The sequence below is a fragment of the Podarcis gaigeae genome (genome assembly GCF_964106915.1).
Source record: "Podarcis gaigeae genome assembly, chromosome: 7".
NCBI lineage: Eukaryota > Metazoa > Chordata > Lepidosauria > Squamata > Lacertidae > Podarcis > Podarcis gaigeae.
This window is the reverse complement of record NC_139683.1, coordinates 28547916-28566825: the sequence shown is the minus strand read 5'-3', so window position 1 is coordinate 28566825 and position 18910 is coordinate 28547916. Positions and strand designations below refer to the sequence as shown.

The following is an 18910-nucleotide window of genomic DNA, read 5'->3' as shown; positions in this document are numbered from 1 at the left end:
AATACTTCTTGTGTATCACATGCATGGTTAGATTTAAATGGCAAGACTCCTATAACACCACTTAAGAATCATAAAGGCCGACAAGAAATTAAAGGGTCAGAAGCAGCTCTACTACCTAGCAATTGCTTGTGATTAAAAACATGTTGCAAAGGCAGAAGAGAGAACTCCCTTGGGCTGTTTTGGTGGGACATAGACCCGTTGTTGTTGTTGTTTTTAAAAATGCAATAAATGGGTTAAATAAAAATATACCGTAATTGTTTTCCACAAATTCGCTGTGAATATATAGCCGCCATTCAGCTAAGAGTCATCAAATAAAGTTTGTCATGGAATGTGATGATATATGATGAGATGTAAGAATATTACAGAATTGCTTATTTTGCTGTCCTGCTGAAATAAAATCTATTTCCTGGCCTATGCATGTATACAATTTCTAGTTTGCTTTTGCTTTACCGGAAGGACAGAAGGAAGGGGAGCAAGGTGTCTGCTTTTAACATCTTCCATGCTGTTTTGCTAAGCAAACATAAAGGATTTTCTTTAATTACATTCTTCTCATAAGGAGTAAATGAATGGGCTTGAGAAAAGCAACAAACAAAATTGCCTGTATGAAAAACTCAAATCCATATTATCTGAATAAACCAGTGTTGCGCCTGTAAACATTTTGTAGTGCAGGGAACCTTAGGCCCTCTAAAATCTGTAGATATTATTGGACTCCAACTTCCATATGCCCTAGGGAGCATAACCTATGGTCAGGGATAAAGAATAGTGTAGTCCAATGACACAAAGAAGGCCACATGTTATGGCGTCTTGGTAGTGCCATCAGTGTACATATATCAAAATTATGAGGCAGGATAGAACTCTTAGAAAGCAAACGAGTCATTTTGGAATGTTTGCAGGAGACCAAATCTGTAAAAATGACCCTGCCGGAACTGACCAATGTCTGCCTGGCTCATTCTTTTTTGCTCACAGCAGCCAATCAGATGCTTCTGCAAGCTCACAAGCCATTTGTGAAGATGATGAGCCTCTCTTGTGTTTGCCCTCAGAATCTGGCATTCAAAGGTATATTGTCTTTGTATCTGACAATAGCTTTCCCCATCCCAATGGAAATTGTAATTAATTATCTGTAGCAGTTTCCTGGTGAGCTGAAAAAGAACTTCACAGAGATCTTCAAGCACACACATGCACATACACGGTAACTGCCTCCTTGCGGCATTGTCTCTCACAGCTGTGATCTATGAATATTACAGTCATATGAGTAGAGATTATGACTTGGGCTGTTCTTTCACCCAGTTGACACGCTGCCAGAAAGAAACAAAGAAGGAAGTAATGTTGCTCACCACAAAAACAAGAGAGAAAACAACAGATTTTCTCAAATTTTGTTGGTGCATGACATGTTTTGGACAGAAGATTTCCCCTCTCCCCTTAAGTTCTCAAGCAGACTTTTATTTTAGGCAAATCCCCTATCCACATTTGAATGATAAACATGTATTCCACTCATTACAAATGAGAATAAAATGGCTGTTATACCTTTGTCAATGGACCTACTTACTGAAGACTCACTGGGCTCTACAACACAAGGTGAATTTAACAAAAACTTTAAAAGGTGAAAACGAAACACTCCCAAATTTTGATAAAACTAGTCCTAAATAGACTTCTTCACTCAGGGTTGAAACGGAAATGTGTTCCCAAGCCATCCCTGAAAAAGAAGAAAGACAATCAAGAGGGAAAGACCCATGAAATCAAGCCTGAAATATTTTCGCGCACACATCACAGCCACGTGGAATTGTTCCACATAGGGCTGGTCCAAACGTTTCATGGTCTTAGGTAAGTGGTGTCCAAACTTTTTTCAAAGAGGGCCAGATTTGATGAAGTGAAGGGCAGTGGGGGCCAACTGAAGTTAGGACTGAAGTTGTTGAGGTTTTTTTAGGATTTTACCCCCCAGGAAATAAACTGCCACAGGGCTGGGTTGAACCAACCAGCGGGCTGGATTGGGGCCCTGAGCCAGACTTTGGACATTCCTGTCTTAGGTGAAGGTCAAGGTGGTGCTTCCTCTCATTCCCTGTACAAAGTTGACCAAACTGGCAGCTGAAACCTACTGCGATGCTGACAGTGGGGCAGCATCTTCCATTATGCCTGAAGCCAGGAAGCTAGCTTGAGGGAGGAGGAACAGACCCCGTGGCCCACACACAGCTCTATCCTCCAACACCTTGATGCTGCTCCCTGCCCTCAACAACTGCTATTAGGGCTGGCTCTGATACCACACAGACGTAACTGCCATGTGCTTTAGTATGCATAAAGGGAGCCAAAGCCTTGAGCAGGAAGAGGCTGCAATCCTCTACAATGTGTGTTCTGAGTTTTCTCATTATGCAGATATGTGTGATTTTTCAGCCCAGCGAGACAATGATGTGCTCATCTTAATCACCGCAGCAGTGGAGCTGCTGTATTAGAATCATAGAATTGTAGAGTTGGAAGGAACTCGGAGGGTCATTCCTGCAATGCAGGAATCTCAGCACAGAATCATAGAATTGTAAGTCAGCAAAGGCTGTAGCTCATTGGTAAAGCATCTGCCTTGCATGCAGAAACTCCCAACTTTGATCCCCAGCATCTGCAGGCAGGGCTGGGAGAGATTCCCTGCCGAAACCTTGGAGGGCTGTTGCCAGTCTGTGCAGGCAATATTGAGCTGGCTGTTGTTCCACCTATATTCTGCTATTCCCTACTCAATTTATAAATAGCCCACATCTGTGGACTGGGGTCAATTTTATCCATGCGGATATCTTGTATTTGATCTAGTCAAACGTGCAAAACAGAGAAATGACATGTATTAGGAATGTGTAAAAAAAAACCCCTTTAAGCTTGCACCTTTAAAATGACCAGTAAAAGACCTTAATGTAGCTTACACCCATGCAAATAATTTGCTGTGCTTCCTTCTTGATTAATGTAACAGTTAGTTGCTGACTAATCTTAAAACAAGGGATAATAGAAAACATGAATCCAATAGATTTTTTAAAAATGTAGACAAGTTATGGCATTCTGCTATTCATGAGTGCAGACACTCCATTCTGTTTCCCCTCTCTGTTATTTCTCCCCCACCCCACCCCTGCACAACAGACACTTAGCATTCTGTGATCCCCAAGAGCAGTTAGGGTTCTCCTATCTTTTCCAAAGTTTTTTGTAATTCTCCAAACTTGGGATTGCCCCCAGTGGGAAAGCTGCATGCTCCGGCACTGGGCGTGGATAGCAGGCAGGGGCGTGTGTCCTGGGGGCGCGGCACATCACTCACAGGGGCGTGGCGCCTGGAATGATGGGGGTTGCGCTGTCAGGAGTTCAGCCTACACTTGAGTAAGACCCTGGCAGAGACACATGCCCAACTGGCATGTTCTCTCCCTCCTGGTCTGTCGTTCGGGAGCTTCAAAAGCTTTTTTCAGCCTGAACATCACAGCGACCGATGCCAACAGACATCGGCACACTCAGGGATCCACAGAGTTTGCGCAGTTGCGTTACAGACCTCAGCAACTCAGCATTTTGGCTAATCTACTTTATTTACATATAAACACTCATGGAGCACTGCAACATGGCTCCCTCTTTCTTGAGCATCAGACAGCAAAGAGAAAAAGAACAAAGGACAATAGTTCCACTTCACAGAACACAGTAACACAAACATCCTGTCTTCGTCACTTCCCACTCTGTGGAGTCAAAACATATACCGTCATGTGATAGACAACAATCCTATGACTGCAATCACGGAGCAGGATTTCTAATGGTGCTGGTGATTGCCAGTGAATCAGCCAGTGATTGCCCCATGCCTGCTAATACCTCCCCCCCCCCCCTGTGGTTGGATGGGGCCGATTTGGGTTTAGACTACATGAGCAATGGCACTCACAGCCCAAACATCAGAAATAGAAGGGAATGATGTCACCATATGCCACTGACAGAGGGGGGTGTTTTCCTAAACTCAGCTCAGCGCATGACTCATGATATGGGCAGGTGTGCCAGGCAGATCACTCTGTCTAGCATACCAGCATGTCATGAAGCTTTGAGCAGCTGGCCAGGGAGCATAGTGTTTTTTTAGAATATCGAAGGCTGGTGCTATCAAGTTCTTTTCATGTAGCCTTCAAGTGCACTTATGGTGAGAAGAATCTGTAACTAGGAAAAAAGCTGCTGCTGTTACGCAAGACTTTAAGTCAGGAGGTTGAACTTTATTGAGGAAAGCTGCTTGACAATCCCTGACAATCACCACAAAATTCTTTTGCTATTTTTCTGGTCCTCTCCACTCCAAGTGAGTTCTCAATGTGATCACTTCAGTTGAGTAAATGCAATTTCAAAGAATCCCCTGCTGCAAAGAGAAGGCATCCAAACAATGTTAAGGCTCTGTACTTTGTGGATTTCTCTTACCACATAAATACAGAGAAATGACTAAACCAAGTTAGAGACAACTTTCCTTCCAGGCCTTTTTCTAAAACTGTAACACACTCCAGTTGCTGCAAATGGATAATACCCATATTTCTGTCTAGTAAAGTAGGTTAACCTTTGCACCTACTTGTTGGAGAACTCTGAAGTGCTCTTGATTATTTGTACAGTAGCTGAAATATTATATAGCCCCTCTCAGATAATTTGTTTAAGCACAACAGCAGTGGCCCAATTGCTCCGTTGTGCCAAAGACAGGATCAAGATGCCCCCCCCCCTTGCAGGGTACAGTTCTGTTGCAGGAATATTTTGTGCAACCTTTGTGATCGTGATTGAAGTGTGGAATGTGGTTGCATGAGTGCCAAAAACACCTATGGATTATTGTAGAAGCAGGGACTCTTTGACCTTCCTAATGATGTTGGACTCCAACCCCCATGCGCCCCAGCCAGTATGACCAAAAGTAAGGGATGATGGGACTTGTAGTCCAATGTCAATCACAAGTGATGGAGCTCGCTTCATTCAGTGAAGGCTGATCCAACCGCAGTCCATCTGCCTTCTTGCTTACAACTAGTCCTGGCTGCCGGCTTCATTCTCCTTAATCTCAATATCACCATTGGAGAACTCAGCAGGGAGGAAGAGGATGGGAGACAATACCAGGAATGATTGGCGGCTCTGGCTACTGTTGACATCCTGGCTTTCTGTCCTACCTGACCCAATGGGCACCAGCCACCGCTATCTCCACCCCATCATATGCTCATAGTTTCCCCCCTTTTATTATTATTCTATATTCTCTAGATACTTAATGCCTCAATGCAGTACCACCTTACAGCCTCTAGTCAGGGTCTCTTCTCAAACTTGTCACGTGCTGATTCTTCACACACACACTCCCAGTTGGAGGGAGGCATCTTTCCCCCAGCGCTGATGGTTATCTCATTCAAAAGCAGAACAACCATTTGCAACAGGTTCCTAATCATTACCTCCCATCAGCCAACTGTCTTTGGGCTGTTAACCAGCAATCTGCCTAACAAATGAATGGTCAGCCAGAAACTGTTTTAACCAGCAACTTGAATGGCTTTAAAAGAGAGTTTAGACACATTGACCCTATTTGCTGTGTCAAATTACTTGGTTTGGGGGTGGTGACGGCACAAAATGGGGTGTTTGAGGGGTTCGTGGCACAAAACAGCACTAAACTAGCACTAAACGTTAGCATCAGTTTGGGGAGGGATCCGGAATTTTGTGGTCACATGTTAATGAAGCTGAGTGAAAGGGGTTATCAGTGGCTACTAAAGTGATGGTCCTCTATGTTCCCTATTTGGAACAGTGTGCCACCTCTGAGGTGGAGAGAGAACCCTGGCATTCAGTTCCTGCTTGTTTCTGACTACTCTGAAAACATGAGGCCGGACTACATGGGCCTTTGGCCTGATCCAGCAGGGCTCTTCTTATGCTCTTACTTTCTTATAAGCCATAACAACACGATATGATTGTTTCACAAAACCACCTTCCAAGGTCCAAAGTGTTGGAACAATTATGCTATAACATTTGGCATTGACAAGGCATTTAGTGGAGCTAACGCCCCTGACTTTAATAGCTTAATGTTTATAATTTTAACTCTGCACACTTTGACCATTATTTGCAAAGCTTATCTATTGATTTGCAGCATGTAACACAGCAATGAGAAATTAGTTCCCCATCACCGTGTATTCCTTTTAGTGCAAAACGCTAACTCCCCCACCCCTGCTTTATACCCATGCTTGATAAACACACACATGTATGTTTTGACCGCAAGAGGAGGCATGGCAGGAAATTCATATTTGCTAGAGTCAGCCAGGCAAGAGGCTATTTTCAAGCCAGTGATGCAGTAAATACAGGCTATTTTCTGCATCAGTAGAAACTGCTGTACCCCCCAGCGAAGTGTATCGTTTCCAGAGAGAGCTCAGTCTCAAACACACCTGGAAGCCAGTGCTGCCCCCTAATCCTAAGCAAGGATGGGTTTTGTTTACTTAATAGTGAGAAAGACACTGGGTGGTATTAGACTAGATCTGAAATCAATGGACTCAAGTTAATTGTGCGTATGGCTTTGGCAAATACAACCTACTCTGCACATGTTCAGAGGCCCTTAAATATGTAGAGACAGCCACTCTAGATATTTCAGGAATCTGCTGAAAATAGATTATTGGTCTAAACCTGGCACAAATTAAGCTCTTCCCAAGCAAGAATTAAAAGTCTGCATTTTGCACAACTACCAAATGCAGCGTGGGGGAGTGGGGAGAAAATTATTCATCAAACTGATGATTCTCTGCAGAATACTAATCCATTTCTATATCTTCCTCAGACTATTAAGGGGTGTAGTCTCATGTATTATTCAAACTGTGTTTTTCAGGAGACCAAAACATTGGAAAGATCAGACTACTGTGCAAGCACCTTTCTTGCAAAGTTGAAGAACATTTTGAGGGGAAGCAACGACAAGATCACAATATCCTTGCAACAGAATCCTTCCACCTGCAGCAAACAAATCTGCCTGATTGGAATCCAAATAGAACACACAAAGCAAATATGTGATAACATTCTGAACTGATACCGACTCCATCAGCTTGCTTGCAACGCTCCAGGCTTTTAAAAATAATAATTTGGCAATGTATAAAATACATTGCCAGCATCAGAGCACTGTTGGGTGCCTTCTGAGGCCCATATCCCTGCAGGGCCTAGTGAAAGTGTGAAAAGCAGTGATAAAAGGGAGGTGATGGCAGGGATGCAGCATGGGGAGGAGCTGCCAGGGCAATCGCCCTGGGCACATTTTTCGCGCGGGGGGGGGGCTGAGCTAGCCCTTTGCCACTTTGGAGGGACACCAGTTGGATATGACCCAATAGAAGTGTGTGGGGGGGAGGTGTATGAGATTAGAGGTATTTGCAGCTCAGCGCTCTAGCTTCACGCTTTTCTTATTTCTTACGTTGCTTTTGCCACGGTCTGCCTGGCTAGTTTATTTCTTCTATGTATGCTTAATTAAAGCCAATTGTTGAACTGTGTACACCCCCCCATAACCAGTACTCTGTTGTAGAGATGAACAGCTCTAGTGTACCCCTCCTCTTCTCACATGATGAAAAATGATTCGCCGTATCTGCAACATCTGTTAGGTTCTGGTGGAACGCTGGGAAGTTAGTTAGTTGGAAATGATGTTAGGAAAGGGCACCTTAGGTGTTACTTCACTCTTGTCTTTCAGTTGATGTTGTCTCCAATATAATTTATACATAGAAATATTTATATACCACCAATCCATACGATATAACATGCTGGTGTGCAACAGTATATACAATAAAATATAAAACACCATAAAAACAGTAAAAAGAAAGAAAAGTTATATAGGCATGTCTACATACAAAAGGTCTGAAAGTCAAAAGTGAGAGTGCCTGCTGGATGAGTGTTCCACAGAATAGGACTGGTGACACTACATGCCCGATTTATAGAGGACACCAGTCAATTCTTTGTAACCCTGGGGACAACTGGTAATATTCCTCCGAATGACCTCATGCTGGACCTCATCATTGTCCTTCCAGATAGCAATCTTACAGTTCCAGTTCTTCTTAGTTTCATGATTTGCACTTGGAAAGAAATCTAAGGCCCCACAGTTGCTTAAACTGTACCAGCTCAGAGTTTCACTACTTCTTTTTCTAAGCTCATCACATCCAATTGATGCAATGGTCAAGTGAGGGTCAAATAGTTGGCTAATACCTACAGCCTTCTATGGAACCAGAGATGGCTTGGACAGCCCAAAATATAAAGGAAACTGTCTGAATGTGGAATGCTGGTGGTTTAACCTTTAACCTTTGAATTTGTGGCTTTCACCAATATAGAGGGACAAATAACTAGCTAGCAGTGGATATGTTTGCACACTGGGTTAATAAGTCACACTGTACACAAGTTGTATGCTAGAGTATGCAGCCTGATCAATCCTGCTTCCCTTCTCCCCCACATAGCTTAGCTTTATGCTATAGCACAGCCCAATGTCATAACACATTGGCAATCTAGCAACAAACATGGTTTCAGGCTGGGTAGTGATTATGGACTGTGAGGGCAGAACAAACCATGATCCTCAGTGTGGATGTAAAACCAATGCAATTTGTTGTTGTTACAGCCACGCTGCACCAGTGGTACATAGTTATCTCCCGCTTGGACTACTGCAATGCGCTCTACACGGGGCTACCTTTGGAGGAGACTTGGAAACAACTATAATTAATCCAGAAAGTGGCTGCTAGACTGGTGACTGTGAGCCACTGCCAGAACCACGTAACACCAGTTCTAAAAGACCTACATTGACTACCAGTATGTTTCCAAGTGTCGGTTTCGCCATGTAAAGCCCTAAATGGCTTCAGCCCTGTATACCTGAAGGAGCATCTCCACCCCCGTTGTTCAGCCCAGACATTGAGATCTAGCTCCGAGGGCCTTCTGGCAGTTCACTCATTGTTAGAAGTGAAGTTACAGCTTGTTTGGAGGTTCTAGCAGGGGAGCGCAGCTATCGTATACCCTTGACTGAAGAACGGTACACTCCTTCTATCTGGGATGGTCGTCCTCTTCCACCAAGCGCGCAGCTTCGAGAGGGATGCACATGGAGCGGTGAGGGAGGAAGGGGACACCTTCCTAGCCAGCCAGATCAGCCGAATCAACCCTGGCGATCAATGGGGTGATAGATGTCGCAGCCAGATCGCCCTCACAGAGGGCCTTCTCAGTAGTCACACCCACCCCGTGGAACCCCCTCCTGTCAGATGTCAAAGAAATAAATAATTATATGACCTTTTGTAGACATCCGAAGGCAGCCTTAAATCTGGACGCTTTTAATGTGTGATGTTCTGTTGTGTTATTGTTGTTGTGTTTCTGTATATTATGTTGGGAAGCCCCCCATTTTGGCTGGGGCAACCCAGCCAGATGAGCAGGATAAAAAAATAAAATAAAAAACAATTATTAGCCCAAAGGATCCAAAATGTACACACTGTACCTCATACTCTTTTAAATTTGGGAATTGCTTTTAGGTTAATCTGTTTAGGACCCTGCTATAGTGCAGATGCACTACAGGAAGAATTGACTTAATGCAACATTGTGATACTGCATGGGCAGAAAGTGACCCCCCCTGCAAAAAAGAAAGAATTAAAGAATTGTATACAGTTTTGTATACACAGCTGCACACAGTACACTTTGTACACAGCATTGTTGAAGCAGCTGACCTCTTTCCCTTTTGGCACTGAAAGCCAAATCAATCAGTCCAGCCAGGTGCAGTCAGGGAGGAAAGAACCTGCTCATCATCAATAGATGCTGGCAACTGTTTTCAAGTTCCCCAAGCCTTGGGGGCAAAGTTTTGTTTTGGTATCATGAAATTAGATCTCTAAGTGATACCCACATTTAGCACATTCTTCAGGTGAGGCTGTCACTTCATCTCCATTTCAGAAAAACAGGTCTGCTTTTTACCAACTACCAGCTATTTTTAGGCAAAGGAACCCACTTAAAATGTGCATGAATTTAAATGAATTTAGATGGGTAAATGAAAAAGTGGTGTTTGCTTATTAAATTTGTTCCCAGTTAGGCAGCTTAAATGACTTGGCACATCAGTGGATGTGAAATTTTTGAAATAAGGTGCACCATGCAGAAAAGAGTAAAAGCATAGCATAAAGTAGGCTAAAATGAAAATAATTTGCATGTAACTGAAATCTGGTGGGTCATGAAGGTGCACTAGGCAAATGACCCCCCGGGGTTGAGTCATGAAGGGTACTGATTCTAGTATACTTAATAGTGAATTGTATATCAAATCCCAATTAAATAGCATATTTCCAAAAATATGAAATATGATCCTGACAAAAGAACAAAAGTATGTGCTTAACTCTCCCATATTAAAATCAAGATGGCTTAAAAGGTACTTCTATGTTTTATGGATGTTTAAATTTTAATGTATTAATGGGATTGTTTTATTGTGTTTATTTTGGAGGTTTATCATTTGTGATGAAACTTTTTAGTGTTTTGTAAGCTGCTTATAAGCATAATTTTGCATTAATTAATTATAATAACAATAATTTGGCATATATAAAATGTATTTTTGTTGCTATGGTTGTGCTGTTGTTGGTTATTGTTTACCTTTATCTTGATCATGCCCCAAATGCTTTATTAGCAGAGCGCCATCAGCTGAAACTCTCTCTGCCCCCCTTTCTCTCCATTTCTTCCTCCTCCTCACCCCTAAAGTTTGTAGTAATATTCCAAAGACAAATACTGAAACATCTTTGGGAAAACTCTAAAACTGTATTTGGTGAAAAGGATTCATAGTTGTGAGCACATACTCGGTTGAATGAAAGTGAGTTCAAGACAATGAGCCATTTTGTAACTTTTTGACCTTCCAGGTTTCTACCTTCCAAGCACGTATCTGTACATAAGACTATAATGTTTCCTATATGAAAATTCTGGGGGTTGCATAAAGCAGGAAATGACTAGTCATTTAAGTATTCCACACTTCAGCATTTTCCTTCTCCTGTTTTTTGTTGATCTGCAGGCTCGGCACACTTCCTCTTTGGGTGTACTGTACTTTTTCGGTGTAATAAAACAAATGTAATCATCAGTGAAGACACCCTTCTTCGAAAAACAAAACATGAAACCTAGCTTGTGGCAGTCCTCTTGTTCCCTAATTGTCTCCCATTTCAAATAACTACTGAAGTGAGTGGATTCTGCCAAAAATCAAAAAGAAAAAAAGATGCTGATGAAAGGCATTGCTCTTGCGAGACATAATTTGAATCAATGTATTTCTGATGCCATAGAAGAGGTAAAACCAGATCTTGACAATCTGTACAGTTACTGACAGCACAAGCCTATGCATGTCTACTTAGAAATGAGCCCCACTGAGGTCAACAAGACCTATTCCCAGGTAAGTGTATACAGGACTGCAGTCGACAAAGCAAAAACTTAAGCATCCTAACATTTTATCAACTACATTTATGTAAGCTTTATTCTTTCAAATAAAGCAGATGTCAAGGAACACTTGGGGATGTTAAAGCACATATCAGAATTTCACTTAGGTCCTGCCTGCAGGCTTCCCACAGGCATGTGGTAGGTCACTATGAGAAAAGGATGCTGGAATAGATGGGCCTTTGATCCAAGGAGCCTCTTTTTATGTCCTTAACATAAATTTCAATGGGGTTTTGGATTTTCTTCGGTACGAGAGATTTATACCACTGTAACAATATTCCAGATATTTTTGAGTCTGTGTTTTCATTTCTTCTCCTTCTGCTGGCAGCACTTATCATTAGAAAGCTGAGAGGGAGAGGGTACTAGACTCTGCTTGAGCGACCTGTGACTCCTTTACCTATGACAGCCTACTTTCCAGAAGCAGTAAGGAAAAGCCTCTCTCAGTGTGCCATTAAAGACTACTGTGACATCAGCAGGCAACAAATCCCCTTTAGTTTATTCTGCTCTCTGTTTTGTATGCTTGAAAATTAGAAGTTCTGAGTGGCAAGCTGCGCCATGCAGCAGATTTAAAAACATTTGATTAGCACAGCTACTGCCTTGGACAAATTTGGTACAAGCTATATGTTGTGGATACAAGTTTACACTTCTCCCCTCCTGTGCATATTAAGAAAAGTCCTTTCTACCCAGATTCAATTTTAAATGTACATCCTACCACTTAATTGGCATCTTGCTAGCACTTAAAAAGACTACAGAGAAACAAGTACTGAATGAAAAGAAGGATTTTTGAGCAGGAACTCCTGGGCTAAATCCACACTAAACATTTAAAGCACCTGGCTTCTCCCAAGGAATCCTGGGAGCTGTAGTTTGTTAAGGGTGCTGGAAATTATTGCTCTGTAAGGGTTCCCAGGATTCTTTGGGGGAGGGAAGCCATGAGCTTTAAATGTATCGTGCAGATGTGACGGTGTTGGTTCCTTTATTCCTTCTCCATATAGGTATTTCATCATAACAGCAGCAAAAGAGAGGGCACACAGAAGGGACATTTTATCATCTGGACCAAAGGAAAATTTGACCTGGGGCATCAGATTAATGTGTGGTTTGAAATTGCCAGCTGCAATTTGGCTGCTGCTAGTTGAAACTGTAGGTTAGAGAGCATAAAGTTCCTGACCCAAGCCTCCCAATCTTCATACAGACATACAGTGACACAGATTCAAGCAGAAACAAGGAGTCCTGCTGCAGAAGAGCTTATTAGAGAACTGACACTCTTAGAACGAGCAACTGAAAGGTGCAGTTATAATGACAGCCTCAACAAATTGAGATGTACAGTTTCAAACTGTCCCTATTTATACACTTACAGAGAGCTGCTGCTCTATACAGCAGAACTCAGGGATGTCTTCAAAAGGATAATGATATCTCCACCCTGCCAAGGGGACCATATTAGAAAACTAGAACTGCGTGTGCAAACCATGATAATCTCAAGGGGGGTTTGTGTGTGTGGCCATGTGAGCCAGCATTTGCTGGAAAGTTTCATCTTTTAAAGCCAACACACCCATTGGCCAGCACATTTACTGAATCGTCTCTGGCCAGGGGTGGGGAACCTCTGTGATGCTGGTAGTGGAGTTCATTGGGGCTGGCCCTCTAAGGGTCACATGCCAGCTAGCCCTAGAAGCACCATTGATTCTGTGACACTGCCTGCCACAAGTAATTTAATCTATGGGTGATGACCCATAGATGAGACCCATAGATGACCCACTAGCTGAGACCTAGTAAAAGAATCCCAATAATAGGGGTGGAGAAAAGAAAGGAGAAACACAGAGCAGGAGTAGAGACAAGATTCATCTACTACATATCAGAGTCGTCACAATACTATAGAACAGATGTTATGAAGACAGTAGCTTCCTATATGGAAACACTGATGGATAGAAATGTCTTGTAATAATAATAGCTTGATCAGGCCAACGTATGTCTTGAGGTTGGATAATGGCAAGTTAAAATCTGCAGCAGAGATGAAATTGAAAGTGAAAACTGAAAAGACAATGTTGAAAAGTAGCCGCAGAGGCCTACCAAAGTTTGTGGAACAATTATTTTGGGATCAAAACATGTCTATGACACTGCTTCAAACATTTTCTTTTGATATTAATTTACTATGTATATTTTACATGTTTGTATTAAAATTAAAACTATGAAACTTCTTAAGCATTCTATATGACAGCTAGATCACTCAAGTCTGTGAATGATACTGCTGATCGTAATGTTCTATAAAAGAACATTACCACTGTAGCTACATTTGTCTATGATTTATTGCTTATTGTAGGCAGGGGTAATATGGCTGAATGCCCAGGGAGGCACTTGGCCATAAATCTAACCTTTTAAAAATCTTAAGACTGGGCTGAAAACTGAACATCCTCAGTAACATGATAGACCATTGAGAAATCAGTGCTCAGCTCATGGTGTAGCCAAAATTGAGCACTTTTGCATTTCATTGATTTCCACTGGGATAGTTAAGGATATGCATAACTGTTTTCCATTGAAATCAATGGACCTAAAAGTACTTAACTTTGTCATGTTGTACGTCCATAACACTTCAGTTGCACAAGACATTTTGCAATCTTCTGAACGGCACTTTCTCCACAATAGGTATTTCTAACATACAGTAAAGAGGAACTGACTTTGAGTTTTACTAGGCTCTGATCAGATGTAGGGAGTAGAGCATGCTGACTGGACTTCCATCATTTCTCTAAAGAGCTGCCAATTGCATTCATTTTGTTTCAACCACAAGTCGGACTAGACTTTAAAAACCACCATTGATCTATTTAGTATGGATTCTCCTTTCCCAGTTCCCAGTTTGTAATGTTAGAGCAAGGATGAATCTTTGTTTGATGCAATAAAAAATTGTAAATCATAGAATTGTAGAGTTGGAAGGGACCCTGTGGACCATCTAGTCCAATGTGACGAAAGTTACATATTCCAAATAATCAAGCAGTAGCTCTACGACCACGAAAGACAGAGCTTGTTACCTCATACTCCGAGATCCTGTTCTCTGGAGGCCTTAGGTATTGCAAAACCCTACGGAACTTGTGCCAAATATCTAAAGGATCTACTACTCCCTTCCCATTGAAGAGCCTTTATGCTCACAAGATTAAATGCCTTCCCCTCTGCAGTGACCAAAGGTAGATTCTCTCATACCCCATATCAAGCCCGTCTGTGTGCCTGCAACCAAGTAGCACTTGATTCAATGGACCACATTCTCTTAGATTGCTCTCTACACAGTAGACCTTGCCAACTGGTGCTGAGCAAAATGTTGGACCTCCGGCCTGTAACACCAAGAAGTCAAATGAGGTTTCTCCTGGCAGATCGGGGGAAAAATATCACTGTTTTAGTAGCTTCCTTTTTAGCCACAATTTTGCCTGAAAGGGTTTCCAACGAACCATCCTTTTGGGGGACAGGGCAAAGCAGAATATCTAAGTGCACACGATCACAGTGTGACCTGAGGATCCTTGACAGCTTCACCCTTGTCCTTTTAATCATCCCAGTCACCTGAAATGTTTTATACTGTGATGCCAATTTGATTTGATTTTGATTTTAGTCCAACCCCCTGCAATGCAGCTGTCCCATATGGGGATCAAACCTGCAACCTCGGCATTATCAGCACGATGCTCTAATCAACTGAGCTATCCAGGCTTTTTGTGATGCTGCCAGTTGCCCCATGCTGGAATTTGTGCCATTAGAGTACATTATCAAATCAGAATTACTTGAGGGCTTGCAAATGTTGGGATATTGGATAATAGCCTCGGAGGACTGACATTTACAGGAGCATATTCAGATGTTGTAGAGAGCACATAGTCTCCCTTTTATAAAGGGCAGGTTGCTGAAAGCATATTGCACCAGTGTTCCATTATTTGCCCTGACTCTGAATTAGTCCCAGGTTCAATTCTTCTATGTACGTCTGAGAGACAGTGAATAGCTCAAAGTCACTTGGCTAAATAGTTGAATATTCTTACCGACACCCCACAATGGCGTAACACACAATTGTGCCAGGATTGGTGTTATATGATCTTCTGGTTATGTACCCTATGAATAGCATTATTAATTATTATTGTTTGCATTTATGCCTCACCTTATGAGCAAAGCAGTTCACAAGGCAAAATTCTGTATACAAAACAACTTCGTGCTGGAGCTGTGTGGAAAGGGAGAGGCTATTCAGGATAACTGACCTCTCATTCTGTTCTGCTGTTCTGTTGTAGCATAAGCAAACAATGGCCAATTCAGGGTAGAGCGATGAGATAATTTTACTATGGCCAATAGAATCAAAAACATCTCTAAGAGGCATTTATTAAGGCATTTATTTTCTAGAAAATACTTTTGGACAAAACAGGATCCTATTTCTATGTAAATCTGATGCCGGGCGGAGAAAGACTGACAAGGTAAAGAGAACTGACAACAGTAATTCTGTAGCAGGAGAGGACTGGAAATACCAGGGCTGATCTACGTCTCTGTCATGTGAGAATCTTAAGTTTTTTATCCACTGATCTTTCTTCTTGTTCACCTTACAAAGCTAGAAGTTGAAGGTAACTCTGTTGGTTTATGGAGGCAGGAGTGGGGATCCAAAGGCAACACTAGCATAGCATGAGGACTAATTGGAAAAAACCATAAAGAAGCAGGAAGACTGTACAGAGGACTGGCCTCTACAAAGGACTGTTTGGTCTAAGCCTGGTTTAAAAATTAAGAACCAAGGGCAAGCAGGGGCTTTGAAGTTGTCCCTTAGCAGTCAGCAACAGGACAGCAGACTGAGCAGTTCCAGGCATCACTGGGTCAGTTTTTCCCATGATGGTGAGATGCATTTAAATTATAGATATTCTTTCAAATTTTATATCTATACATTGGCACAGGCACATTTTGTGCAAATTTGCTTCCTCTTTTTTGGTGTTGTGTAGGTGCCTATGATATAATGTAGTGAGAAAGCTGTTGAGCTCACCAGAATTCTCTTCTCCAGGCTGGGTCTTCTGCCAAAAGAAAAAAAAGTGGTGGTGGTTGGTTGTGGCAGAAACAGAAAGAATATTTGTGGGCATGTTGGAAAAGGCAAATCTGCAAATTGCAACAGTGTTAAGCCATAGCTATGGGTAGACATGTTGATCTAAGTTGCTTACAAAGCAGGTAAGTATTTATTGCTGTTTCCTAAACAAGACACAGTAAACAGAAACTAGATCAGCATGGAAGAGCTGAGTTGCTAAATGAAACCACAGCTCTTTGGATGTTAATTAAGCTAAACTTGGGAATATGGCAGGAATTTTCTCTTATTTAGTCCTACCCCAGCATAGTAGGGCTGTATGTGCAGCTGATACAAATGTGCATCAAAATGGTCATCTAGTTCTATTGAACTAGACTGATGTGCCTGAGTATGCTCATCCCATAGGAGAATAATCACACATGCATCAAAATATTATTAGATATAGATCAGGACAACAATGTGCAAGGGAAACAGAACACTAATTTGAATACTGTGTAGCTTTTGGGGCAGTGTATACGATCAATTTAAAACCATAAATGCATGCTGCTTATTGTGCTGCTTATTGTGCTTGTTTTCCTTCTCCTTTTTAAAAATACCTGCTTTCTTTAATTATTTGCATTTTATCTTGTTTTAAAATTTGTTTGTATGCTGTTTGAAGATTAATTGGTCAAAAGGCTGAACATGTGTACGATATGACTAGGTCTTTTCCATCATTTCTCTTTTCACATTAATTGGAAAAATGTAGTCTAAACAGATGCATTTGTTAACATGCCTGACATAGTTTTGGTTGGTTTGCTTTAAGCATGGATCAGGTGATCCATGATTCTAAGAAAGGGAAAGGACCTTAATCTGCTTTATCAGATGACATGAACTGCAGTTATGCCATAATAAATATGTTATCTCTTTTAAGTGCCACAAGTCTCTCTATTATTTTTGCTGCAACAATATAGCAGGCTGCTTCTCTGGAAATCTAGTTCAAGAAATATTTTAAACCTTTTTAATTGATTCATCCAACTGATATAGCTTGCAGCCCTACTCTAGTGTAAACAGTGGGGTTAAAAGATCATGAAATGAAAAGAGTAAAAGATAAAGGTAAAGGACCCCTGACAGTTAAGTCCAGTCGCGAAAGACTGTAGTAGTGGCTTATCTGAAACTTGTAGGGTATTACTACTGCTACTAACTTTTCTTCTTTTCATTTGGGTATACCATACATGCACATATGCCCCTGGCAGCTGAAGAGGCCACCATGCCTGTGATGAAGTGAAGTCTAGTCCACAAAAATTATACTGCAAGACAATTGTCACCTTGTCTTATTTATTTACTATACTTATATCCTGCCTTACTTACAAGGCAATGTCATATGCCATTTTCCCCTTCTCCATTTTATCTGTACAACTGTCCTGGAGTTAGGCTGACTGGCCCAAGCTCACCCATCCCTGGCCCAAATTCACCCCTGTGGGCTTCATGGCTGAGTGAGAATTTGAATTGGGCTCTTGGTTGTTTATACCTCAAACAGTTGCTTAATAACTACCTATTGCAAAAGCATTTCATGTTAATCCTTGTAAATGCTTAATCCGTTAAAAGAAAAGTGCTGCGGCAAGACCTTCCAAGCTTTTGAAGAGAGTACAGAATGTTATTCTCTCACACACTAAAGGATAGCTTGTCTTTAAAAAGTTCAAAATAGCCTTCCCTAAAAGTGATGTATTGAATGGACACTATTCTACTTTCAATACCTTGCTCGCTCGTGTTCTTTTCAGTATTCGAATCCACTTGGATGAAAAACCTTTGCGGAGATATTAAATATGTTTTGATTTATGGCTTGGCATATAACCTTTCTAGAACCTTGAGGTCAATTTAAAAAGTAAGAGTCCTGCATGAAGCATATTACATTTCCTTCCAGCATAATGAAAAGGTATACCCTGCTGAGATGATGGGTCCAATAGTATATGGAGTTTTAATTTGATCCTGCTAACTTGAAGTATTGAATGCTAGGATATGCAATTGCTGCATGTCACACCATCACTGGAATATGATTCGTGTGTGTGCCTTATGTAATTTCGCTTAACTTAAAAAAGTTGGGCTAAGGTTAACATATAAATTTCTGCCCTCTGAAAAACGTCAGTGAGGACAGGAAGTTTCTCCATGCCATTTTCTTATGCTTCATATATATATATTTGTTGAAAACTACTTTTCAGAGAACTTAATATGCTATATTTTTCCTGTGTGTTGTTCAGAGTTCTGGAAATGCACACAGGCCCTACTATCCAAATGCTTGTTATACAAAAAAATCACTTATCCAAACACAATGAATTAGTACCCCAACCTTGCTATACACACTGCAGATTCATATATCCAAACAGCCAGAGATGCATGTAGTACTGTAAACAAATAAGTGCTGGTGGTGCCATACTGGAGAGCTGTATGAGTCTAGGGTTGCCATACGTCTGAAATTTTCTGGACATAGCCGGGAAATGTATCTGGATTTTAACCTTTTAAAAGATGACAATCCTCTATGAGTCATATACCATGCTGGTTAAGCCAGACTGCTGTTCTCAGGTGTGATGGAAGTCA

The 18910-nt window shown here is 41.5% G+C and overlaps 1 long non-coding RNA gene across 1 annotated transcript in view; it reads right to left on the bottom strand.

Moving 5' to 3' along the window:
• Positions 1-18910, bottom strand: part of LOC310848717 — a 262466-nt gene that overhangs the window by 234851 nt on the left and 8705 nt on the right. The window contains exons 3-4 of the long non-coding RNA XR_014566536.1: positions 16307-16334; positions 826-1693 (exon numbers count right to left, since the gene is read on the bottom strand). This is a non-coding gene — a long non-coding RNA (uncharacterized lncRNA). The remainder of the gene's footprint in view (positions 1-825; positions 1694-16306; positions 16335-18910) is intronic.